Source organism: Anoplopoma fimbria, chromosome 8, assembly GCF_027596085.1.
Source record: "Anoplopoma fimbria isolate UVic2021 breed Golden Eagle Sablefish chromosome 8, Afim_UVic_2022, whole genome shotgun sequence".
Taxonomy (NCBI): domain Eukaryota; kingdom Metazoa; phylum Chordata; class Actinopteri; order Perciformes; family Anoplopomatidae; genus Anoplopoma; species Anoplopoma fimbria.
Window position 1 is genome coordinate 15,721,085 of NC_072456.1, and position 27,154 is coordinate 15,748,238.

Genomic DNA, 27,154 nt, shown 5'->3' on the forward strand with positions numbered 1-27,154 from the left:
TTGTGTGAAGGGTGAGAGGGTAGGATGGGGCACCAGTCAATCTTTCCTTCAATGGTACATTAGGCCCTTGCAGTGTTCAGTGGCACTTAAAAGTACAGCCCTGACCTTTCAACTGTGCTCTAATTGCATTCATGTCTTGGGGTAAGCCGCAAGCACAAAACAAACCATAGTCTTTTATGAACTCACCACTGGGACATTGTCCCAACTGCCTGTCACCTGGGATCTTGGCTGCCCTCGCCGATCCCCTCCTGCCGATCCCCCAGTATGTGAACAGAGCGGGCCCAGTTCAGCAATGCCACGGTTCTTTCTGTTAAGGCATCTGGCTGCTTTCACACGTCAGCCATATTGGCTCAAAACGGGGCACCCTTTCCCAACTGGATTTTTGGAGGTTAGTGGGTGTCAGGGAGGCGGTCAGCAGCCAACCCCATGTCAGGCCCCATCAGCGCAGTGTGGGCATCTATAAAGGGAGCCGACATCTTTCATGGCCAGCGGGCTTTGGGGAATCCAGACTGGGATTTCTGCCCAGCCCAATGCTTCACTGCACCCACTTTCTTTTCTAATCTAAAAGGGCCTATGTAGTGGTGGTGGGGGTATTGGGGAGAGAACAACTCCAGACGAGTGGATTTTCTGAAACTGAATTGATTGACACTGAGGTTTTTGGTGATGAGCTGTATGTCAATTTGTAGCTGTAGCCTTGACTTTGTGGGTTCTGATGTTGTCAGCATAAAATTACTCCAGTACTTTATCAGCTATTTGCATTCTATGCATGATTTATAAAGCTCTGCACCATTATCATTCAAAACACTTAGCTGATACAGTTCCCCACCAGACCAGTAGTGTTTCTAATTAGTGACATCTAAATAAGTGATTCTGTCGTTATGGCAAGTTATGGCCAGCCGTCTCGGTTCACTTCATTTCATTGAAATGCTGGCAGCAGCGCGCTTTATCTCATAGTGTTATTTTTTTTATGTCTGTTAAGACGCTTTGATCCGTGAACCTTGCAGCGATGGGTCCACATTGAGGAGTCACAGGGAGCAAACACAGATTGACTCTTCTACAAAAAGGTCAAATGGAGAAAACTGAGAGTAAGGTTTCTTACAGTTTCATTGAATGAGTAAAATTGGATTCTAGGGCCTTGTGCATGTAACAGATACCACACGGTGAAGTCAAAGCTGATGAAAGGAAGGGAAGAGATGAGGAATGATGAGGCAGAGGTAGAGAGGCATAAAAATGAGGCTTGGGCTAAGACAGAGAAATTAGGTTAAGGTTAAGAATAAGGGAGAGGGAATTAATTTTAAGGAATACTTCACCCACAAAATGACCATTAACACAATCCCAGATGTACATGAGACTGTTTATGCCTGTGTTTGAAAAGAAAGCGAATATGCTTGTGAAGTAGTCGTATTTTTGAACAAAGTTTTGTTCAATAATTCAAGGTAACAAGGGGTGAGTTATTAGTTCTTTAAGGGAGAGAGTGGATCTGAAGGGAAGAATATAATTGGGAAAGACAAGACAGCCACATCATCCAAATAATCCTAGGAAACAACCTGCTGTGATGGCATACACCAACTCCAAAAACTTTTGTAAAAACTAACAGTTTAGACAAGGCTGGGAATTATTCACATTGTAAAATATTGTGTTTTAAGAAAAGAAAGAAAAAATGTCAACCTAAACATTATTTCCATAAATTCTTGCAGGAAATGGACATCACATGTTTGCACGCTACCATAATAAGAACTTCCACCTGTACCACGGTTTGCTCTTCATCATTTTTAATGGTTCCCTGGATCCTATCAATCAAACACATTGTACTAAACATGACTTGGATCCCTTGTTGGCTCTTAACAATATAAATGTAATACATGGTAACCACAGGATGTAATATACTGCCCCTCTCTGTCTTTCATGTTACATTGTTGCGCTTTTCTTTTGGCGAGGGAGTAAATCACATTTTGGTGTGTGATATGAGACGCTGCTTACAGGCTCCAATATTCTTTTGAAATGTATTTTAATAGTAGCCTGTGGATCTCAGATATGTCCAGATATGGCTATGGAAAGAGGGAGAATCGGATCATTTAAGAGGCTGTTGTGGTGGTTGAAGGCTGTAATGGATGCTTACTGATCAGTGCCTTAAAAGATTTTCGTTTTACAAATGCATTCATCCTTTTTATGGCATTGGGAGAAAAACTGACAGAGACTGACTACTGTCTATAGGCTTTAATGAAATATAAGCACAGTACAATTCTCAGCTTTAACCATTATTTATCTAAGAGGGAATTAAAGTGTGAACATAGTTTGAGTCTTGGTGCTTTCCAGAGTTTGAAGCAGTTTTAATTAATTAAGCCCCCTATATGAAAACACAATGAATATTAATAGAGAAGAGAAGCCATTTGAATATTTTATTCTTAGTTTCCTTGCAGACACTGCCATAGTAAATTGCACCCGTTCATTATTTTATTTTCTCTTTCAGGCGTTTCACTTGGGGAATGTCGACACATTGTTGTGGTGTTACGGGAAATAATGAAAATAGATTGTTGCTTAATTAATCAGAGACCACTTAATTACTTGATGTTAAGGGGCCCCAAACATAATCTGGGAAACTAGGAAAAGGAGAATATAAAAATATACTGATGAATCTACAATGTTTAATCATAAATCAAGGTTTCTAACACCTCTGTGAATAGTTAGTAGCATTTGTCGTTCATGAAAGCATTGATTTATTAGTACCAAGATTTATTTAATTTTTAAATAATTATTTATTTATTATTATTTATTTTTTTACTGCATTTAGTGTTTCACTCATTTTCCAGTTTCTTTTCATACCTCCTTTCATGTTGATTGAATAAAAAACCTAGCAAATTTTCATGAGGACTGAATTTTACCTTGATAATTGTGTGTGTGTGTGTGTGTGTGTGTGTGTGTGTGTGTGTGTGTGTGTGTGTGTGTGTGTGTGTGTGTGTGTGTGTGTGTGTGTGTGTGTGTGTGTGTGTGTGTGTGTGTGTGTGTGTGTGTGTGTGTGTGTGTGTGCGTGCGTTGCGTGCGTGTGTGTGTTTTTGTGTGTGTTGGTTGGTTTTCATCTACTTTTCTTTAAGAAAAGCATCAAATTCAGCCTTTTAAATATCAGGCAATAGTCCGTAATGAAAATATTTGACAAAGAAGGCTCTTCACATAAAACACAATTTTTATTCCAATTCATTGCTGCTCATGTTCCTCACACACAAAACTGAATGTGATTTTTCGGGAAAAACTCCACCCACCCATCACTTGTTGAGTCACTGACAGCACGTACACCCACTTAGTCTGTGTGTCCGCTTGTCTTGGCAGTGTGACTCACATTCCTAGGTTCACCCTAAGGTGGGTAGAGAAGAAGAAACAGACACACGAGGAGAGGAGCGTTGAGAGACAAGACAGGAGGTTGGTGAATAGGAGCCATTATCAAACTGAGATAGGAAACCAATTCGTAGATGTACCAGCTGCTGGGACATTAGTACATGTCACTGCTTAACATAGGGGACCAAAATGTTTTGAGGAAAAGTTTTCTTCTACACAGCTTGAAGATGGAAATGATAGGTATGGTGACAACAAGACTGGCAGTGATGATGTAATGTAGACAAAGGTGATGATTTATGCCAACATCATGATCACCAAAGCAGTACAGTGATGGAAAATGTCGTTGCACTTCACTGTAACTGAATCGGCAGATGATTGATCCCAACAACAGATAATTTGTAGACATAAGAATCAACCACTGTCTGCTGACTACAGTGTCGGCTGAACCCGTACACACTATCTATTGAAGTGGCTGTCTTTCTATTTATAGTAACACTTTGGTTATATTTACTCCCAAAGAACAGATGCAGAGATATCTTCCACGTTTAAATGTTGCTGTGGGGAAAAATAAAAAAAAGAATTAGACAGGAGCAAAGGTATTTGTTGTGGCATGTAATCATTGGAGATGTGCAGCCAGACAGACAGATTGTGTCTGCCAGAGACATCACACACACACACACACACACACACACACACACACACACACACACACACACACACACACACACACACACACACACACACACACACACACACACACACACACACACACACACACACACACACACACACACACACACACACACACAGCTAACACCATGACCTCCACCATCAACTCTGTGAACAGATATCTGGAAAACAAAGAGGCCTGATTTTGCCACATTCACCACATTTGCATTTGTTAGCATGCACACGCTAAATGTTCTAAGTGTGAGTAGGTATATGTGTGTGTGTGTGTGTGTGTGTGTGTGTGTGTGTGTGTGTGTGTGTGTGTGTGTGTGTGTGTGTGTGTGTGTGTGTGTGTGTGTGTGTGTGTTTGGTAAGTAATTTCCTCCTCCTCTCTTTTTCCATCAAATAAACCAGAGAACAGACAGCGTGCCGTCATCTCACATAACTATTAGCTGATAAAGGGACTCGGGGCCCCTCTGCCATGTTTCATTAATGAGTTAACGCATTGTGCGCCACTGTTGCAGCTGTAAGCCAGCAGCCCAGGCAGAGTGTGTGGGTGGAGGGTGCAGTGGGGGGGAGGGGGAGTTATAACACCTGCCTCGTAACTCGCCTGGGCTCTCTCTTGGCTCCGTTCCACACTGGGGTCAGCTTGTCTGCTAATCTCCTAATATGGTGGATATAATTGCGATTGAATGGTCGGCAGCGTCGTGTGTCATGGGGAAGCAGTTGTTCTTCCCCATTGCCAATGTTGTGATACCCAATCAGAGGTAATCATCGCCATCGAACCGCTCAGCCTAATGGAATCGGATGGGTTTTAATTCATACACCTGGCTGTTGTGTGTGTCTCTGCGTGTGTGTGTGTTCCTGCTTGGCATGTATGTGCGTACATTTAAATTATTGTGTTATTGTGCACTGTTGTTGTGCACATACTATATACCGGCCCCTTGTGGATTTGCATATAAACACGTGTGTGTGTGTGTGTGTGTGTGTGTGTGTGTGTGTGTGTGTGTGTGTGTGTGTGTGTGTGTGTGTGTGTGTGTGTGTGTGTGTGTGTGTGTGTGTGTGTGTGTGTGTGTGTGTGTGTGTATGTGTGTGTTTCTGTTTCTACGAGCTTGTGTGTGAATGCACATACAGTGTCTCTGTGTGTAAATGTGCTCTCTGTATATCCAATAACTGTGCGTCAGTCATTTGGAATATATTTCTATTCATAAGTGTAAAAGTACATGTATGTTATATACATATTTGAGTGCGTACACTACTTTTGTGTCAGTTTATGTGTGCATATGATTGTGAAGGTGCTTGTCTGTTTCGTTGTGTGCCCTTCTGTGTGTCTGAGCCAACACCACGATTCAGTGGACTTGGCCAGAGCAGAAACGAGCAAAGCGGGATTAAGAGCATCCTCGTTCTGGCTAGACGGGAGCCTCTGTTGCTCTTGGGAGACAGAGAGAGAAGAAAAAAGAGAACAAACCCTCCTCCTCCTCTTTCTTCTGCTCCTGTCATCTCTTCTCTCTCACAGTGTTGCGCCCTCCAGCTTTCCCTCTTCTTCTTCAGCTTCTTCTTCTTTGCAGCTCTCTCTCTCTCTCTCCTCTCTCCTTCTTTCTTTCTTTCTTTCTTTCTTTCTGTCAATGTCCTGTCTTATGCTTTCCTCCCTCCCCTCTATCTTTGAACACTAGCTGCTCCTTATTTCTCTCTTCTCTCCCCCTCGGTCTCTGCATCGCAGCGAGGAGTTGCTGGCACAGGGGGGATGGCAGAAGGCCCTTTGTGAAGTTCAAGGCAGTTTTGAGATTTCAGCAAGTTCCAGGAGGTTCATTAAGAAAGCCTTTTCCATGAAAAGAACTGTCCAACTCTGAGGAGTGGGAACTGGACCAACTGCATACTCGGGTGATATGGACCTTTAAGTTTTAATATCAGTACTGACCATTTTTATTCCGTAAAACAAAGACATCGTAGTTGCTCATTATTTCATTCTGGGAAGAAAAAGTAGGGAATGAAATGAGTGTGTAGGTTGGATACCTATTAAAGTAGAAAGCAGATCATTTGAAACTTTTGATTGCTATACATAAAGCTAGAAAAAGAGCATATAACTATTGAATTTGTGATGTGAAATCTGCAGTTTTTCTTATTCAGAAGCTTCTTTTAAGTCACATGGAACTTTCATTATTTTAAACCATTGTTAATTGAACTAACCTTTATACACAAAGTAATTTCATAATATGCCAGGAGCAATGCCTGGTCGCTAATGTATTACAAATGAATTGATGTATGATTTGTAACTGTGAGAAAGAGTGGTGGTATTTCCCAAACTGACATTTCTTCCTCACACAAGTAGTTGTTAAAATGGCTGATCAGTATGGGAAGGATTTACAGCTGATTGGGAAAAATCATATGCTCACATTTACATATTGGCAAGAAGAGGCAACCCTTATTAGTATTTGTCTTATACTAAAGGCCAAAATCAAATTCAATCCACTTAAAAACATCATATGAACATAAACATTAAAACACACACAGAATAAGGCCTGCTTTCTTTAAAGCAGCAAACAAGAAAAAAGAATCATAAAAAGCCAGACCCAGACATTGCCAGGAATTCACTGACTTCGCACACACATTTTTTATATATTTACACAATCACCGCATGCATGGTTTATTCACACGGTTGTCAGTTGAAATGAGTACCTCCAGATGTTTGCAACATTTACAAATATTCATATATTTTAAACAAGCTCCCACTCTCTTTGAAGTCTTGTTAAACAGGGTCCCATACTTCACAACAGACACTCTGTCACACTCAACCTGAGGCCTTAGTATTTGGTCATGCAACATGAACACATGTATACAAATACAGGAACACTCACGTAACTGCAGAATTATGTTACCACTCCTCAGATGCATAGATCAGATTTCTCTCTGTGAACTGGACTTTCATAAGAGGTCAGAGGCCTTCAGTATTCAGTAGCTTTGTTCGCCACCAAGTTCACTGTATGTGACGCTGCTCCAAGAAGGCAAAGAAAGAAATGTTGGAAAAGTACTCTTTGCTAGCAGCATCAGTGCCATCTCCTGTTTTATCTGCTTATATTTTCTCCTCTGACTAACTAGGAGGTTGTCATTTGGTTTTGGTTTGAGTTTCACCCCAGTCTGCTTCTTTCAGAAACTCTCTCTGATCACTGCGGACATTCGATCACACTCCCGTCTTTCCGTCTGTCTCTCACTGTGTCCATCTGTCTCGGTTCCAGCCTTATATTCTTTTACCACATTCCATATGGCGACAGTAGTAACACAAGATGTTTTTGCACATGAGGGTGACACTATCATTTATGCGGATAATGCACGACGACCACAGAGCCGCGGCAACTTGCAGCGTTTGATTAACTGCCCAGACTACTGTTTGGATTCACAGCAGTGAAGAAAGGGGACATTTCACTGTAAACCAGTCCAGATTTTACTCTCAGGGGGTCTTTGTTGCCATTCTACCTAAAATGAGCTAAGAACCATATTGCACTTTGAAGGCCTTTTTCAAAAGGAAAAACATAATACAAAAAAAAGAAAAAAAGGCACTCAGAGCTTGACTGTAAAACTATGCATTTATTTAGCAAGGAGCGCTCATGATGGCCCCAGTGGATGTTGGTGATTGTTTTGAAAAGCCGATTTATCAGAGGCAATTGCCCTGTAATTTAATTGGCTGATAATGGCATCATGACATCATCTGCAGCGCGCCACTGGGCAGGACTGAGAATCAGTTTTATTGTGCATCGAGTACTGCACAGGGACTGAGGGTAAATTAAATTAAGTCTTTACTGTTAACAATTTCTGTAAAATGAATTCACTAAACTTATTGTAAGCCTCAGCATTTCTATTAATGGAAGAAAAACACCCCTTCTAAGACTTTCACTTTGCATCTATATAATGGGATTTTTCACATTACATCTCTTGATTAAATTTACGGAAGGACATTTCCTTATAATATTAGACTTAATCATCACATGGCTTTCCTCCCTTTAGTGGGCGCCTTTTTGAAGTCAAAGTGGAACAGAAAATGATGTGCAGGCTAACAAGACCATCATCCAGAGCAGCACAGAGTTGGGTTCGTGTAAATGTTTAATTCAGGTTTGCATACAGTGCAACGAGATCCTCTGCCTCTGTGTCTTGGACTGCAACTGGAGTCTGCTCTCTAATTGAAGAAGATGGCCTGGAGCGTGAGTCATAGGTCACAAGTTCGAACAACTGTCACCTTTTTGGCAATAGCTCTCTCCACCTACGTAATTCCCTCACTCTATCTTTCCTTCAGAGATATCATTTTATAAAGAAGAACCGACGGAACATTATTGATCTGTGACACTTCAAGAAAATAGATGTGCTTCTTCACTGACTCGCTACCTCCGCCAGAAAAGGCTGATTGGTGTTTGCTGCTTTCCCCTCACTCTTCCAGTTTCTCATTGTGCTTTAGGTCTTATACAGCTCATGTGCAGCCATGCACATAAATAGAGACCAAGGCTGCAGGAGTAAGGGGGCAAAGAAGAATTGAAGCTATACACCTGACATAGCCACAATATTGTAGACCTTACAATTTGTAATAACCACAATTGACCTTTAATTTCCATCCCTGAGTGAGTTACTTCTTCCCTGGACTGAGAGGGCAGCTCTGGCTATAGCACAAAAGGCAATGCGGAAAAAGAGAAAAATAAAACTTAAATTGAGAGAATGGCCCAACTGTTTGCTGTATAAGGAAGAGTGAAGACAGAAAAAGAGAACAATCGTCATCAGCTAGTTAAAAAAAGATAGAAATTGTGTGTGTGAGGGAGAGGGAGAGAGTTAAAGGGCTTATTATGTCATCGTGGAAGTCGGCTGGGACAGTACAAGAGGTCTCTGGCCAATTGCTTTCTGGGTAGCAGCAACCACCCACCCCATCCCTCCCTGCCTCTCTTTGAAAACGCCCCCACTCGCCTAAGCCTCTTGTCACAGGTGAAGGAGTCGCGGAATAATTACCTCTGTTGCTCAGATGCTTGCTCTCCCTCCGTGCTCCCTTTCTCTCTCCCCTCTCCCTGCTGAAGGCATTTCAAACATTCATTTCCATGTTCATTGCCGTTTGGCCCAGGAGAAAACACCTGTCGTGATTTCAGTGGTTCCCCATAACTCTGCCATTCCCTCCCCCACTTGGTAGTTCACCCAGTTCGGAGGTAATTACATCTTAACGTTTAACTTGATAGGATGGGAAGATGGCTGAATGGAAATAAGAAGGGGTGGCCAGGTGGAAAAGAGCCAATTTCTTTGTAGGTCGGGAGCACATTTTTTCTCTAATGTCTCTTTCAAAGTCAAGAGGGCACACACGTGACTAAAAAGGCTGTATTTCTGCTTGTGTAATATGTGTAGGTGTGTGTGTGTGTGTGTGTGTGTGTGTGTGTGTGTGTGTGTGTGTGTGTGTGTGTGTGTGTGTGTGTGTGTGTGTGTGTGTGTGTGTTGGCATATATTAGCCATGTAGTGGGGACATGTATCTGTTAACACAGTCATATTGTGGGAACTCGCCTTCCTTTTGGGGACCAAATCGATGATGTAAATGTTATTATGTAATATTAGTGTATTATTATTACATTTTAGAGTGAAGACTTGGTTTAAGGTAAGGGTGAATTTAAGTTAAGGTCAGCATAGGGGTTAGGATTACGCAAGTAGCGGTTATGGTTAAAGTTAAGGTAGTTCTACAGAAAATGACCGTAAGTCAGTGTGATATGCTCTCAAGTAATGGAAAACAACTGTCTGTGTGTGTGTGTGTGTGTGTGTGTGTGTGTGTGTGTGTGTGTGTGTGTGTGTGTGTGTGTGTGTGTGTGTGTGTGTGTGTGTGTGTGTGTGTGTGTGTGTGTGTGTGTGTGTGTGTGTGTTTGTGTTGTAATTATTGATATATTTGTAATTTCAGGCTGGACAGGCAGCTAAGTCAGGTCAACATTTAGCTGCTGTTTATGAAAAGGCACTGATTCCAGGAAACATTGTGAGAAATGATAAACGTGTGATTGTAAACTCTAAACATTTTTGTCATCTGCTCTTGGAAATACCTTTTCTTGTTCCAAATACCAATCATTTCAGTTTAGCCTGACATTTAAGAGATGGGATTTCCACAAAAATATGATTCATAGTAGTTTTGTTTACACTTTTAGTGTCCAAACTGACTGTCTTAATACTGTCCTCTATCCCCCACTGTGTTGCTCATAGAGCTTCTCAGTGTTTATGATGGTGGTCATTTTGGGGCAAATCTTCGGTGAATGTATGTCACAGCATATTAATGATAAATACAGGTAAAATATATGAATAGAAACCACTATTAAAGTATTTTTTACTAAAGTTGCAGTGTTTTGAAACCACAACTTCACAATTCTGTTCGTTGGATCCCCCTTTCTGTGTCTCCCTAACCTGTACCTCAACACAACTCCCTCCTCCCACACAAATTCTTAAAAAAAAAATCTTAACACTTCTTTCATCTATCCCTTTCTCTCTACTGCCTCTCTGACCTTTGCTATAGCCATTCTTCCTTTCCACTACCTTCAATTTTCTCTACCTCCTTGCCCTTGTGTCTCACTTACCCTCCCTCCATTTCTCCTTCACGGTATTTAAGCTTCTTCTGCATTCCCGCTTAGTCCTCAGTCTCTCTTAATGCACTCTTTGGAAACGCTTTAGATTAAAGCCCATAACGTGCAGCGCCCTATTCACAGTATAATTATTTGTAGTGATGGTGTACCAGTAAAGTACATAGTTCTACATACATGTAAGGCAATACAATTTGAAGTTAGTGAGTGAGTTGTTTCCACATCTTGTCTCATATACCTACTTGTATGTACCGGTATGTACTTTGTTGGTCCTACGTTCAATTTTAAACTGTACATTTGGATGAACTATGCTGCATGTTAAAGGTCATAATCTAATGCATATGTATCCATTCTTTATTTAAAATATTTGGACCAAGCCGTGGCCAGGTGTTGCTCTAGGTCTGGGAGGGTGGGGTTAACAACTCTTTTATTGCCCTAGTTTATGAAGGCAGGGTAAAGGAACAGGAGACCCCGGCTTTGCAGATTTGAGCCAAAGATAAGCGCCCAGGTCCCTCCTTAAAAATTCCAACTGGATAATGGAAGACATTCCCCTTTATGGACAAGCAACTAAAAGACTCCAGTAGGAGACGACAATAAATCTTCCAGACATAATAATCCACTAGTTGGCAATTTAACAGTGAGGACAATATTTCAAACGCCTAATGAATTATGTCTGCATCTTCCACAGATTATTTTTTCAAATCTTTTATGGTTCCATTTCAAAGATTTTCCCCAAAAAGAAGATTAAGTGTCGGTGTGCTTGAGAGGTTGCAGAGGTCCAAGTTCACACAGTTCAGTTATAGTATAAATAAAGAGACAGAGCTTCATGGATGCTATACATGTACTTGTGTACATGTACAGGTGTCTCAGTGAGGTCTTTCAAACCTCCAGACCAGTGAGATGAATTTGCACATTCATGTGTGCTGTGTTGACCATCGTATCAGTTTATGGAGGTGATAGTTCATTTTTAAATGAAACTATTCGGCAGTTGGTGATTATTAAATAAATCGTTTTAATAATTTTAAGATATCTAAATAGATTCATTATTAGATATCATTCTACATAGCATTTTTTAATTTAAAGATTTTAGTGTTGGTGCTCAGAGGAACACGTGTATTACAATATCAGAGGAGACTACATGTGTTGGCCTTGTCGTCGGCTGTCAATCCAGCATTCCCATGCCTGGTGAACGGCCCCAGTATGGGATCCCTATTCCGATGACAGACAAAAAGGAAAGTCAAGTCTCCCACAGCTCCTGAAGGACAAAAGCCAGTCATAATAAGTCAAGGCTGATCCCTGGACCCTGGGCCCCACCGACAAGAAAGACAAAGCGTTGAGTTTTCCTCACAAAGGCAAGTTATTACAGCCGAGAGCCTCACGTTGCTACAATGTCAATCAAACTCTGGCCTGATAGAGTACCAGGGTTGGGCTGTTTTTCTTCTCTTAATTTGAGGAAATCAAAAGTATTTTTTCTTTTACTCTCCCCCACCTACTGCTCAAGCACTCTCTATGCCATTCCCTTTTTTTAACTTTCTCATTACTTCCACTTGCTCCCTCCTCTCCAATTACAGACTAGTCTTTCATCTCCCCGGCCAAGGAATGGAGTGATAGGATCAGGAGGAAGAGTGAAGAAAGAGGCTTTGTTGCCCTATACCTCCCCCCTCTGATACCCCACCCTGGCCTTCTAATAACCCCAGGGCCACTCGGGTCACTTCAAGATTGTGGTTTACACAGTTGCAGCTCTGTAATGCATTATTAAGATACAATACATGCTATATTTTTAAATTCAAACACCCAGTACAGCAATGTCAAACATATTGTTATTATGTGGCCATTTTGACTCGAAAACAGTAACCTGATGTTGAATCAAAATAAGTAAGAAATGCCCATTTGTTTATATTCATCACTGAAACATATGCAAGACTCGTTTTGCAAAGTTGCAGTATTCCCCTAAAGATGGCGAAGTAATACAAACATTAAAAGGACAACATTTACCAGATGTCTTTTTGCCTTGAGAATCTATGCCATTGTTGCACCAAGGATTTAAAAGTCCATAGGGTCCTGTGTTAGAGAAACACAATGCATGGGCTTAAAGTCTCGTCAATTTTGGTTTTCTTGCATACTGGAGTTACAGGCATATTTGAAAGACCAAGTCCTTGGTTGGTATCTTAATGTCGTCCTTGGGTTTATGGAGGCTTACTTTCTGTTAGCTCTGGTGCCCCCACAAGTCCCAGCTAATCTGTTGCTGTGGCTTTCTTGGCAAAGCTTTCAGATGACATTGAAGTAAATAGAGCCAGACAACAAACACTAACAAAGGGGTAACGCAATCCATAGCTAATGTGTGCATGGGCCTAGCCCTAAGGGATCTTTTGCATTTAACAAGTTGATGCCTCCATAACTTTTGTATTTATTTAGATCATGGCAGTTACTGGTCTACTGGGAGATTTGGTTATGTCATCAACACACTTAGGTCATAACAGCTGTCTCGTGCAAACTATACTTTCCTTCTAGAATGGAATGCTGACGTCGCTTACTGCCACTGCGTCCCCATTGGTCCTTGGGTACAGACCTGTCTCAGGCACAGCAAGGAAAGTTGAGTTCACCGTGGGCCCCCCAGAGCCAGGGCCTTTCCCAGGAGCACAGCCCCCCAAAGGGTTAGGGCAATTAGGCCAGGTGAATAGGCCAGCATCCTGCTTACAGTCGGGCCTTGTTCCCTGCTGTAACATGGCCCATTGTCTCAGGACTTGGGAAAAAGGGGGAAGGTTTCATTCAGGAAATGGATCAGGGGATGGGACTTTAATTAGAGTCACCATAATTGAGTATAATGCAGTCCTAATTGAAGATACGCTAAAAGGAGGGATTGGAGCAGGGTTCGGTACAACTCAGTGTCCTGGTGAGGGGTAGTTTGGAGGGCACAGGGAATCTAAATCACCTGGGGAACACTGTCATTCCACTGCAGGATGAATAACATCTGGTATGTGATTGGAGCAATTTGCAGGCCACATGAAGAAGAAAAAAACAGCTAATGTTCCTGTTTATATGCAAATACTAGAAGAGCGGTTTTACTACAAGCGGGATGAAAACCAAGGGTAGAGATGGCCAAATGTGCCGACAATGTGGAAACAAACAAACATGGATGTGTTCTATATTACTGGCCATGCCCATCTTTGTCTCCTCCCCTACTGTCTTCCCCCAGCCTGTAGCTCTGCTCTCTTCCAGCCTGTTTTTTCTCTGGTGCACGGAGCTGCTACAGGCAAGATAAGGCTGGTCTCCCCGAGTTAGGGCTTAACATAATCCCTCTTCCTTCCACAGAAAAAAAAAAACAGTGCTCAGGCTCATCAACACATGGCTGAAAACGAGAGGAGGAAGTGATGGAGAAAGAGGGAAGAGAGAAGGCAGAAATGGGGGAGGTGGAAAGGGTAACGAGAGAGAGAGAAAAATCAGGGGTAGGGGAACAGAGGAATACAGTAAGACTGCTGCCACACATTTAGCAAAATTTCACCAGGCGTGAAAGAAATACAAAGAATGAAAGTCTGCAGTGGCAAAGGAGAAGACGAGGAACAGTTTTGCGTTCCCGATGATCAGAGTGTGAGCTAATCCTTTGACAAGGGGGTCTAGGGAAACCCAATCCCGATGCCCGAAGGCTTGACATGCCTAAAGCTGCCATCCCAACTCCAGTGGCAGGATTCAGACAATATGTCTGTGAGCTGGTGCCATTTACTACCTAGGAATAAGCTGGCATGGGCACAGCAGTTCAAAGATGGGGTACAGACAGAGCTGCTTTCCACCTCCACAAACACAAAAGAAGTGGTCTTTTGTGAAAATGGATAAAACAGCTTACTGTTGATGCATGCATGGGTGTGTTGGGTGATAGATAGACGGATGGATGCATGCTCAAGGGTAGATGAATGGATTAGAGGACAGTGTGCCAGTATCATTCACATCAGACCTGGAGGAAGAGTTTGCAGGATGAATTAGGAAAAGGAGCTCTAGTATAAGCCACACTTCCGTTTCCTATTTTTGTCTCTTGAGTGATCAATAGTCAATGGCGGAGCAATAAAAAAGCTGTTCCTATAAATGTGTTACATCAATATTGCCTTGACACTGGGTTACAGTCCCCAAAAAAGAAAAAAAAAACCTTTTCTTCTTTATCCTTTTTCATTGTCCTGCCTCCTCAGCCCAAAATGTAATCTACTCTCAAGCAAGTAATGCATAGTCCAATTGATTCATCTCAAGAATAAACTAAAGTACAATGAGATCTGTGTGACTAGGTGTTACATGTTCCTGCAACTTTCCAAAGTCAAGCTGATTTTCAGGATGTAAAACTTCATCATAGATGGGAAAATAGAGCTGCAATGGGATTGACACTTCAATAAAACTCCAAGATTGAAAAAATAGCAAAAAAAAAGTTCTCTGGTAAGGCATCACCAAACAAAAACACAACTGTGCCAAGTGCCCGTTTCATCTTGATGTACCAGGATTCAGTGCTCAAGGAGAAACCAGGAAACATGCACGTTAGCATAATGGCATCACTGTCTTATTGACCTGATAATGTTTTGCTGAGTGACAGCTTTTTTTCTTTCAGACATTTGGGAGTTTTGACTTTTTTAGCGTCTCTGCAGCTCTTACCTCAACACTGAATGGGTTCTTTGTTGTGGAGCTATCTGAAGAAAAGCATGGAGCTCTGGTTAGAAAGCAAGTTTGGAAAAGAAAATCAAGCCCAGGGAATGGCGAGATTCTATCATCTTGTTTTGGCATTTCAAAAAGGCTTTTATTTCATGTTTCTTTCTTTTGATTCTACAAAACGAATCGCAAAACATTTGTGGGTTACCATGTTTAAAGAAAATGGCTGGGATCATTTTTGTGGAAATGAAAACGGACAAGAAAGAGGAAACTTGACAAAGATTGACTTTGCAGTGTATCATAGTGTTGATTGTTTTGTGGAATGGAATCCTCAATTAAATTCAGATGAGATTAATGTTTCAATTAGTAGGCCATCTGGGGTTGACATGAGAGTGATTCAGAATCTTTCATTATCAACATACAATTTTCACTGTCAGGAGTCTTGTGCTGATTTTTATTTGTGACAAACCGTGCCACACGCTGTTGAAGTTGTTGACAATTAACAAGACTGATGATACAGCTATTCATCATGTCACACTGGTCTGTTTTTATTTTTCAACTTACAACTGTTGTATGAGTGTGTGTGGCTGTCTTTATGAGAACAGCACTGTGTGTGCGTCATGTGTTTGATGAGAGGACAGCAGACGAAAGGATTACTAAAGATTTTTGTCTGGAAAAGAAAGTCAGTGCTCTGGGAACATGGAAAGTAAAAAATGACAAAATACTTTTTTGATGATTTATGTGTGGCTTTATAGATAGTTTTATTGAATTCCCAAGAATTGTGTGCAGTTAGTTGTGCATTTTTTCTGTCTCCTCAGTGTCACTAGAAAGTAAAAAAATACATATTGTATTTTAAAAAGGGAGTGTCACAGCTGTTTCTCAGATGTGCCCCTGTTTACAGACAACATGAAGAACAAGCAACATTAAAGCCAAGTGAAATTTTACAATGATAAAAGGCATTTTAAATTAGTAACAGAGGATGGAAGTGAGAGGCTTTCTTTAATCTGTTTTGGACTTGCACTCAATCACTGATAGTGATGAAACTACCAGATTGGGTGTGATGGGTGCTTCTTGTGGTGTTTGACTAAGAATATTTTATTGTCAAGAAACAATTCCCACCGTCTGGAACCACAGTTAACCTCATCAAGTAGAATACATTTCCTTCACAGTCTTATGTGTCAGTTAAAGGCATTCAGATTCCACCAAAGAGTGTGTTCAAACTCAATCACTGTGTATGTTACACATAAAACATAAATGAAGATGTTTTATCCCAAAGAAAAACATTAAATGAAAAACTTTTTTTGAGAGTTGTTGTTTTTCACCAAGTTCAGCACTCAAACCTTAAGAAACCATTGTCAAACTGGCAGAGAAGCCAGTTTCTGCACCGACAGTAGCCTCGGGAGACCAGAATGCAATGCAGCAACAAGACATGATGTGGTTTGGAGTAAGGGGTGAGACTGGCTTTTTTTTTAGCTGTAAAAAAACCCTTTGCTCCACGTTTTGTTCTCTCCGCCTACACATGTAACAGAGAATTGGAACAGGATTTTGCACATTGTTTATTTTGGATATTTTGGGAAATGTTGGGACTCTAAGAGCCAATGTAGACACTTTCAGCCTTACCTGCTGATGTTTAGCGATAGTTCCTGCTGAGACTTCTGCAACCGCTACAACACAGAGGGGGATGAATGACATCTTGTTTGTGGTGAGTAAAATGTTGAAAAAATATGTTTGATCAACACAACAGCAATGTGTCTCCAGAGACAATGTTGTGGTTATCCAGCCATGAATCAGATTGTCAACAGTTTCTGTCAGAAACAATTTTTTTAACTATTAGGAATAATAGTTCAACCATGTCCACACTGTTTTTAACCATTACCACAATTCTACAATAACCTTAACCTTTTGCTGCTTAACATTGATTATTACTCAACCACTGCACCATTACACACCAACTGCAATGTATTGATATTTTAGAAACGGTAAATGAAAAATATTGGATTCAACTTTAATGCTTAAAATAGTTACTTTACCAAGGCTGATTATCCTACTTGCACCGCAATCTCATAGTTGATGTATGTTAAGTGCAGCACTTCAAAATGCACTAACGTCTAACTCTACATCACAGTTGGGTGTGGTCAAGCCCAGCAGGTCATGCTGCTTTCCTCCATACAGTGTTTAGTGTATAGTTGCTCCTTAAAGCAACCCATATGGATTTAGGGTTGGTTCTCATGGTTGTCATAGGCAAAATGATATTCAATGTTCCTCTGGAGAAATCCCATTATTACAATGTTGTTTTCTTCCCTTCATTTGATTTATTCCATTACTGATTGGTAATCCATTAAGTGATGAAAAAAAGGTTAAAATAGGATCAGCTCAGATTTTAAATAGGGTTTTTGAATGGGGTTTAAGATTAGAGAAGGACCAAGCCAGATTTGTTGTCTTGCCAATCGTCTGACTTGACTCCAGCAGAACCTTATCTGAATTCAAAGCTCCCTAGGAGAGCCATTGTGTCTGTCTTGCAGGAAGGCCTGTATGCGAAAAGCATTTAAGTGTTGGATTACTTATCTCCAGGATCTGCAGTCAGGTCGCCAATCAACTTGTGTTCTAGGTGTTAATCGATACATTTCATATCCAGGTGTCAGCTCTGCAATACCATGCTACGTATATTATCTACCAAAAAAGCTGTAGCTAATGCTAAGCATGACTTCATTTTATGATTACATTCAAATAATTAATGAGTTATGTTAATTACTTTATGTTTCTGCACCTCTCGATGATACTTAGGTTTATATAACAGTAGCTTTAAAGTGTTTTCTTCCATTAGGTAACATATACATGAACCATAAAGCATTGGCATAAGCGGCACCGCCTCCTCCCTTGCCGTGTCAGACTCTGAAAAAAAAGTAAACTGAGACCATTTAGCCATCCCATGCCCAGTCTGGATCCCTACGTGAAAAAACCTTAAGTTTTGTTGAAAACTCTTTTTTAAGCAAACACTGACTCACCTCCAAATGCTTGGCGCAGTGCCAACACACACATATATTAAGACTTGGCATACCAAACCAGCGGCATGATGCAGAGAACTCTTGACGGCTCCACCAGGTGTGGGAAGAAAAAAAGAAAAGAACCAAAATAATTGCTTTACGCTGTAATTAACATGTCTAAATGATGTTGAGGCAACACTTGCCGTGCAAGTACACAGGTTAAGGAGAAGAATGAACGGTGGTAACGACAGTCTTGAAAAAGCTTGAGCTTTTTTTATAGATCATTAAACAATTTTAAGTAAAGCTTCACCCTGACTTATTAAATCTTCATGCTATATCACATGGAAGCAGATTTGTGTTTGTTCCCTCTTTGTTTCTTCTTGTGTCTGTGTGTAATCTTAATTCTAAAGAAAGATTAATATACTTTCCATTCCATTGTGAATATTTTGACATATGTATGTGTTGGTATGCATCAATGACAGAAAGCTGAAGATAAGAGGAAAACTGAGATGCAGAGACATCTAGGAACCACTTTATAGTTCTCTACCATCACATGTATCTGAAATTCACTTTCAGTGTTAAGATTTGTATTAATTACGTAATTGAATTGTGGTGGACTTGAGATTGCAATGGCAGTGTTGTCAGTCGAATTCTGCCTGCAGTCTTTGCTTTTGATTGCTCATAGGTAATCCAGAGATTTAAGCATAATCTCCTTTTATATTCTTGTATGTCACTGTGGATAAGCTTGATGCCTTTAATAAAAATGTTAAATTACAAATTATTTGGACAGTTGTCAAAGTGTGGTTGACTACTCTTTACATCATACAGGATTCACACTGACAGCTCGCTGAAATTAGACTGAGACAGCCAAGGAACTCAGAGGTTTTTAATCCTGGCTTTAGGTTATAATCAAGCACACAGGTGTGGGTCCATTGGAAGTCCTAAATCTTGCTGGGAATAGATCCCAGCCTGATCACGCAGGGATTTCATGTTGATACGTGTGTGAATCTACCTGGGGTGGAAGAAACGCCCGTAAGCAGAGGCTTAAGCCTTGTGGGCAGCGGCTGCTTGCTGACTGCGCACACTTAAATTGTACGGCACGACGGGGGGCTAATTGGTGTGGGATCCCATTTAGTCACATTCTTTGATATGGAATTCACCACGTTAGAGTTTTGAATAAGGATCAAGATCAGTCCTATTTTTATACATGCATAATTTGCGAATCAGATGCTGCTACTGACTTTGTTTGTTCATTCATGGTAGCAACTGCTTTTCATAACTACCCAGCTCTGTATCATACAAACAAGCAGCTGCAAATTAAAAAGGATCACTTGTTGCTTAAGGATTTATTCTGGGAAAGTCCTACCTGAATCAGAGTGCAGAGGAAAGCAATCCTTTATGTAGGTGGTACAGGTTGCATCACTAGTGTGTTGTGTAATTTAGTCATACAAGAAAACAAACTCATTGTATCAGAGCATCTTAGATCATAACTTTAAACAAACATATCATCTGTCCAAGTCCACGCTCTCTCACTCTCCTCCCTTGCACACACAGAAAACGGCTACTAAGAGACACCGAGGGATCCGTCGGGTTCCTTTGTCTTTCTCCCACCTCTCACCCTGTGATAAATTGGGCACATCTGGCATTTCCCCCGAGGCCTCTGGCCACTGTGTGTGCTTGCCAACGACGTCTGCCTGCTTTTGCTCAATCTTTCATCAGTGCTATCTTTTTTCGCCAAAGAAAGATAACTCAGATTCTCTGTGGTGCACCTTTTATAAATTCCAAGGTATTTCCTAATACTGTATATAGATAGAGAAGAGGGAGATGCTCCATGGTTGCTCTCTGCCCATCCACCTCTTCTGTTCTGGTTAGAAAACAAATATAAAGACAACTCCTTGTGACAGCAAACTATCCCTTGCTGAAAAGAGTCTGTACCTTTGGGGGCAGGGAAGCATGGGGGTGGTAAACGTGAGGAGCCGTGCCTTGGGGCTGAACCTAGACCTGTGTCGAGGGTTAAGTGCTTTGAGCTGAGACTGCAGGAAGCCAGATGAGTTTGCTTATTGCGTCTCCTTCACCACAGGCTGAGAACGGCGGTGATCGTCCTGCTGTGTGTTAGCTATGATAAATGATGATGTCTGCTCTGCTCAGTTCTTGTCAGTCATGCACAAATCAAATTGACAAACTCCACCACCAACACTATCTCTTATTGTGTAAGTAAGAGCAGATGTCTAAGTTTTGGTTCCTTGTTAGAAAATCACCACCTCTCTCCTCTTGCTCATTCAGTGTTCTTCTTTTTAAGAGATTGTGAGAAAAGAAAAAGATCATTCTTCAGCTGACATATTTTATCATGCCCTAACTACACAGTAAATTATGCATCTGGTTTGCCGCTCATTATTTTTAAGAAGCATTGAAACAAGGAACTATTTTCCGGCTTTAACTCCCAATGTCTTTCTCTCTCTCTCTTTCGGTTTCCTTACTTACACTTTAGTTATCAGCTTCATTACAGAGTCTAAATCCACTATCACAGAGCTGAAGTGATGAAGACAAATGACAGGATTTACACTGAAATTCTCTGATCACTGGGATTTAAAGATCAAAAATATGCTGACTGGGAAGCTGACAGCACTGGCATGTTATTTCCATGGGTTGGGGGTTAAACTCAAATTATTCATATACATATGTAGGCTCAGGGTGAATAGCAGTACATAATCAGTAGTGAGCCAATAGTTATTTAAATCAAGTCTCCATGTCTTTGCTGCTTGTGTGAATGTGCGTGTGCTGTGTTTAGCTGTATTGAATTTATCTGTGTGTGTGCAAATGTATATATGTGAACTCATCCCATTTATTCCACCTCCCACAGTCCTCATTTACATATTACAATGCTAAATTACAAAAAGAGGGGAAAATCTGCAACATGCTTTCTTTCTTGCAAAACTCACACTCTTTGAAAAGTAACTGAACAAGCAGCAGTGAAGCAGTCCTCCACTGTTGCAGAGGAAATAGCCTTGTTCGGTCAAGTGAACACTGGGGGATTTTTTATTTTTTATTTGGTCCATGTACAGGAACAGTACCATCACATTGACAGACTCATCCATATTCATGAGGTTTCTTCAGAAGCATAAAAAAAGACAAATCTTAATATAGAAATGGAAATTACAAATGCATGAGATTTCTTAATACTACCACCTACCACCCCAACCAACCTTCTCTCCTTCACTCTCTCCTCCTACCTAATCCTCCATCCTCTTATTGCTCCGTTTCCTCTTTTACCCTGTGTTTTCTTCTTTCAGTCAATCTCACTCATTTTGTAAAACCCCTCCCTCTCTTTCTTGGTCTAATTGCCCATCTCGTTCTGCTGTCGCGTGGCTACCGCTTGGTTGGTTCAGCTACTTACGTGCAGAACATTCATCACTCCTGAAACTTAGTGTCACTGTTGGGGCATGTCTCACTTATAACCACGGCAAAGCAAACTGAGACATTTTGGCCGGGGAGCAGAATATACAGGTGTCATTATGGTTATTTGAGTAAGTTAATGGCTTCTTTTTCAACATTATTAATGTTTTCAGAGCTGTAAGATAGTATTGCCTGCTGCGATTGTCACATCCCAACTAATAACACTGCATTAAAAAGGATTGGGTGCATCTGATGCATTTAACTCCATCTGCCGCATTATTGGCTACAGCTATTGATTTTCCTTTCATGATATGGAGATTCATTCGCACACAAATGGCCATCTTATCCCTGATAACTTTTTAACCTTGAGTAATATGCATGCCCAAGCAGACCAGAAAGCTTGTTGTGTCCAGGACTAAATTGATGAACTGGCATGCATTAGCATAGTTGGAGTGCTCCCCTAGGGAGCGCCAGTAGCCTGAAGCAGTTCATGCTGCTTGCTGTTGTTCGCGAGCGTGCATGTGTCCGTGTGCGTGCAAGTGTGTGGGAGAGACACCTACTCTGTATGTGTGTGTGCCCGTGGCCCCTCTTGTGCAGGTGGGTGGATGCATGTAAGCCTGTCAAGAGCACTTGGAGAAGAGCTGCCAAGGTGAGAGAGATACTGACCCTGGCCACCTGTCCCTGACACCCACCTCACAGCTCTCTCTCTCTCTCTCTCTCCCCCCCACACCGCCCTCCACAGTCACAGTCCTCCCTTTACACACAGCCATTGCTCTTTACACAGGTGATTGATTGAGCAAGATAGCCCCTGCATTTAAGGCTGAAAGGGGAGGAACAAGGAGGGGTGGTGGATGAATGACCGTGTGTCAGGGCCTCTGTCCTGGCTTAGTCAGGTCTGACCAAGAGACTAGCAGACAGCACCTGCATCCGGCTGTGGCGTCACCTGGCTAGCGCGTCGTGGTGAGTTATGCCACAACCCGTCGAAACAGCTCAGCACTGTGAGACTCTTTTTTTTTTATTACTTTTCTGAGTAAATCATGCATCATTAATAGCAGTGATCAGGGCTGAGTGAGATGATACACAGTGATTTCATTTGAGAGCGAAGATCAAAATCTCATCAGAGAGCTTACGTGCCAGGACAAGTTCCTGATACTGATTCAGATTGTTTGTTTTTGCAACAAAAGCCTATTTTTTTTCTCCCTTTTCTTGTCTAGAGGAAGAGGTTTGTCTGTCATCTACAAGTCACTGGGATTTCTGTTGATTTTTCTTTCTCTTTTCCACCTAGTTTCCGAGCTTAAAGGGCCGTGTTGACATGAAATGTAGTGAATCCTTGTCGGATGAAAGGGAATACCTTGTCTGGTTGCCGAACAACAGTGGTTGGTGCCACTTTTCAAAACTCCGCAGACTTGGCATAGAAATGGCCACCCCCACACTCAGCCCTCTGTGTTTATGCTTCTCTGAGACTTGTGAAAATAAACACTCACCCTGGCAGCTGAAGAACCATCAGCTCCCTGCCACATAACGATTAAACACATTTTTTTGGAATCATTATAGGGAATATAAATCACAAAAGAAAACCTTTTTAAAAGGGGTTTGTCCCTACAGTCACTGTAGTTAAACTGGAATTCATATTTTCCTACGCAGCATTGAACAGTTGTACTTCCACAGAGAGAGAGAGTGAGAGAGAGAGAGACAGAGAGAGAGAGAGAGAGAGAAAGCGTTTAGCTGCAAATTATCCACGTAAGACATGTGATTCATGCTGGTTCTAAACTCATCTTTCAAAAGGTGGACAGCATTGCCTTCTGCCCTCCAATCATTCAGCCTTCATTTAACCAGGTAATCCAATAAACTGCCTTTGAGGGGCTCAAAGAAATTGACGTCTTACCATTATGTTAAATTAATTTAACTCTACAAACGTACATATATAATGCCTAAATGAATGGATTGAATTGTGTTTTTTTGAGAAAGCTAGATTCGGGAAAACAAATTATTCACGGGAATTTTGTAAATGTCTAATGCAATTTGTCGTGTTTGTGCAGAATAGAGTTATTACTGTTCAGGGAGGGCATAACCTTACAGACATAAAATATGTCATTCACAAGAAACGGCTAGATTGCATCTTTTAAATTCTGAAAGCTAACCCTAGTGACATTTTTAATAACTTAGGTTAAAGGAACTCTTTACAAAATTCATTGCTCAAATACTATTTCTATATAAACATTTATTTGACATTGTCTGATAATGTAGGCGAGATGTCAATAATGAGTTAAGCATCCAGTAGCAGTAAGCAATATGATTATATAAGAAATATATTCAGGATATAGAAGATCACAGATGGCGTCTGTCTCTTATTTAAATCTACATTCAACCATTAAGCTGATCAAAATCACATACATATGTTGAGTTGGAGGAGTGCAAAGGTCAAAACACTGCTTAGACAAAACAAAGATAAATGATATTGATATGTCTGTGGCTGTAGCACAAAAGAGGAGACCTCACATAACAGTTGCAGAAGAAAAAGAGGGTTCACCCACACGCATTTTCTTTTTTTTAGGGGGATTTTGCAGGATAGACCATCAAGTCAATCTACAGGGACATTTAAGTACTTTGCTCAAGGGTGCCCCAGCTATAGCTGCTGGAGAAATGGAAAAGCTTTTCATGCTTTGTTATCCAGTCCAAAATTCCCTCATATGATCCAGATTTAGGCCAATGACTTTCCAACCACATCAACAGAGATGTTGAATATCAGCCAAGTGACGGAAATGTAAAAAAGTGTTAAAGCTGTGATTTTCTTGTGAGGACAGAAGAGGAAAATATTTTTAGTGAGGACAACTTTCAGGTCCTTTCAAGAAACATTGCAAGACTGCTACCTGACCAATTTTAATTTATACCAATATAAGAGCCCTTTTACTTTCACAGAGCTTGAAATAATGATTTGTAAATATGACTTTAAGAACAAATATATATGTTGTGGTTGTCAAAGATAACACAAAATTGTGTTTACATGCCAAATCCCAAAGTACTGCCATTGCCCATGACCTAAAATTATTTTTCATTGCATTACACAGAAACATTTGTGCACCTTGCAGCCAACGCTTGTCAGCAATGGGTAAAGAAGGACTTCTGTAGCAATGTCCAATGTAAATTCTAATTTGTCGGGGACAAGAAGTGAATGTTATTAATATGAAGAAATTAATTCTGAAATTTGAGAGCGCCCCCACAGTAAAGTACAGATTCAAACTTCTATTAACTCTCATTATAACTTAGTAGACAAGCCACATTTCTTCTTTAAGTGTTTTGAAATTGCTTTTGTCATTGTTTTGTTCTGTGTGACACTTCATGCAGTCTAAATTCACTGCACTGCCATCAACGTTTACATTAAAGCACAATGTGCTAGCCCATTTCATCATTTATTCATTTGTGCTAACAGCATCGTCTACGGGGAGTCCATGATCTCCTGCTCCGAAGAAATGCACTCTGCACTCCACCCACAAAAGCCTCTACTTGCTCTTGCAAATTGCATCTCTATAAAGGAATGAGGACATGCCATTTTGTCACTAACGCAGTTGTTGGCTCTTCAGGGACTGCCTTGGACCTTTAATTGACTCTGAGACGCTGTCACGTCCCCTTTTCCCCAGCCGGGGGTGTTGGGTGTATGTAGCAGAGAGCTGAGAGTTGTGGAAGGCCAGGGCTGGATTAAGTGGCTGGTGCAGTGAACACCATTAGGGCTGCTAAGACCCAATGGCTCTCTGGTGGGACAGCAGCGCTAAATGGACTACCACAGTGACATTTTAGCATTGTGCTCCTCGGGGACTGTCACACTCAACCTTTTAGACCAGTCACAGTCCTCTAAGCCTTTAAGATGTGAGTGCCTGTGACATATTTCAAACTGTTACATACCTATGTTGCGGACAGGGAATACTTTATTGACTAAAGAGATAGTTTCAAGAATGCAGGTATATTTCCCTTCCTCTACAATCTGCTAATAGCCTAATCCACTGTCAGTGGCTGTTAAAAGTTATTATCTTAAAAAAATACTTAAATCGATTTTCTGATTTGAATGAACAGCTGACTGGACAACTTAGTTCACAAAATCTAATTTTTCAGGACATGAAGAAACCTACATATGGTCATTTCCTCCTGCATACTTAAGCCTCAGTCAATTTGATTACATAAGTTGTTGAGAAGGCTGTCTCTGTCTCCTCCATTAAAAAAAAAAGAGTTGTAATTCTTTAAAGAATGCAGTGAGTGATTTTATAAATCCCATGATACGTAACCAGGTTTAGACAGATTACCACCTTTTATAAAGACGGGTATATCAAATGGTAGGATGCAATACTTTGGGAAAAGAAAGGTGCGAGTCTGCCTTGAGACGCGTGTTGTGAAGTAGGATTTTGAATCATCCGAGTGCAGAAAGACACATTTTTCGGGAAAGGCCATTGCATCTTCATCGTTGAAAAAATATATATATTTACAATACTGGCAGGGTAATCGGAGTTAGGGAAACTTTTGTGCAACTTATGAAAGTCAGACAGAAGGAAAGGAAAGGAGGGGATTGGAAAAGGGAAAGCATTGCAGCATTGAAAGTATCAGAGCAGACAGTGTAGGAAATTTTGAAAACGTATTTTGCTATATTAGTGTGTGCATTACTGTGAATGTGTGTGTGTGTACGCAAGCTCATGTGTGCATTCATCTGTGTGTATGTGTCAGAGAAGGGAATGCTGCGTTCACCTGTGGTTGACCTCTTGCTGGAAACTAGACAGGTGAGCTGCGTTGCTGCCTCATTATAATCACACACACACACACACTTACACACGCACATTGCAGATTGAATAAACTCATTGGCCTCTTTCTCTTCTTTATTTACCCATATCTATCATCATGTGTCTTGTTGGCAGATAAACCATTGCATGCACATGCTTGCCTTCACATTTGCTTTTAGTACTTCACCATCCCTAACCTATTTTGCATAAATATAAGTCAATAGCTGTGTCCCAATCCAGCGGCTGCAGCCCACGGAGGCCCAGCCTTCACGGTCTAAGTCGGCCGGGTCCTTTGAATACCATGAAGGCTGGACCGAGCGGTCCCCGGAATGAGACGGTCTGGTCGACAGAGGATTTCCTGTTTGCGTCAGCAGCTTTTCGCGCCCCCACCCTTTTGCCTCTCCCGTCTCCTAGCAACCAGCTGCGGTTGTCATAAAAGAATATAAAAGAGGTAAAGCTAAGTTAAAATATTAAAATGGATGAGCTGCTATAAATAGCGCAGCGGCTCTCGGTAGCGTTAGCTGGTTAGTTAATAGCGTCACGTAACTTAACCGATGATTTTAACCTAAGTGTGATCTGATCAGGTCCCTTGTTTTTAGTTTTAACATTTGTATCTGTAGATATTCACGTGAGTTAAAACCCAATAATAACATTTACATGTGAATTCTCCCATTGCTGGTCCACTAGTCGCCATGTCACTAAAAAAACAAAAACGCAATGAATCTTGGGATATGTTGGGCCGTGAAGGATTCATCAGTAGTATCCTCCGAATCTGGGAAAAGTAGGCTGTATTTGTCGGCCGCATTAGAAGGAGTCTTTGAAA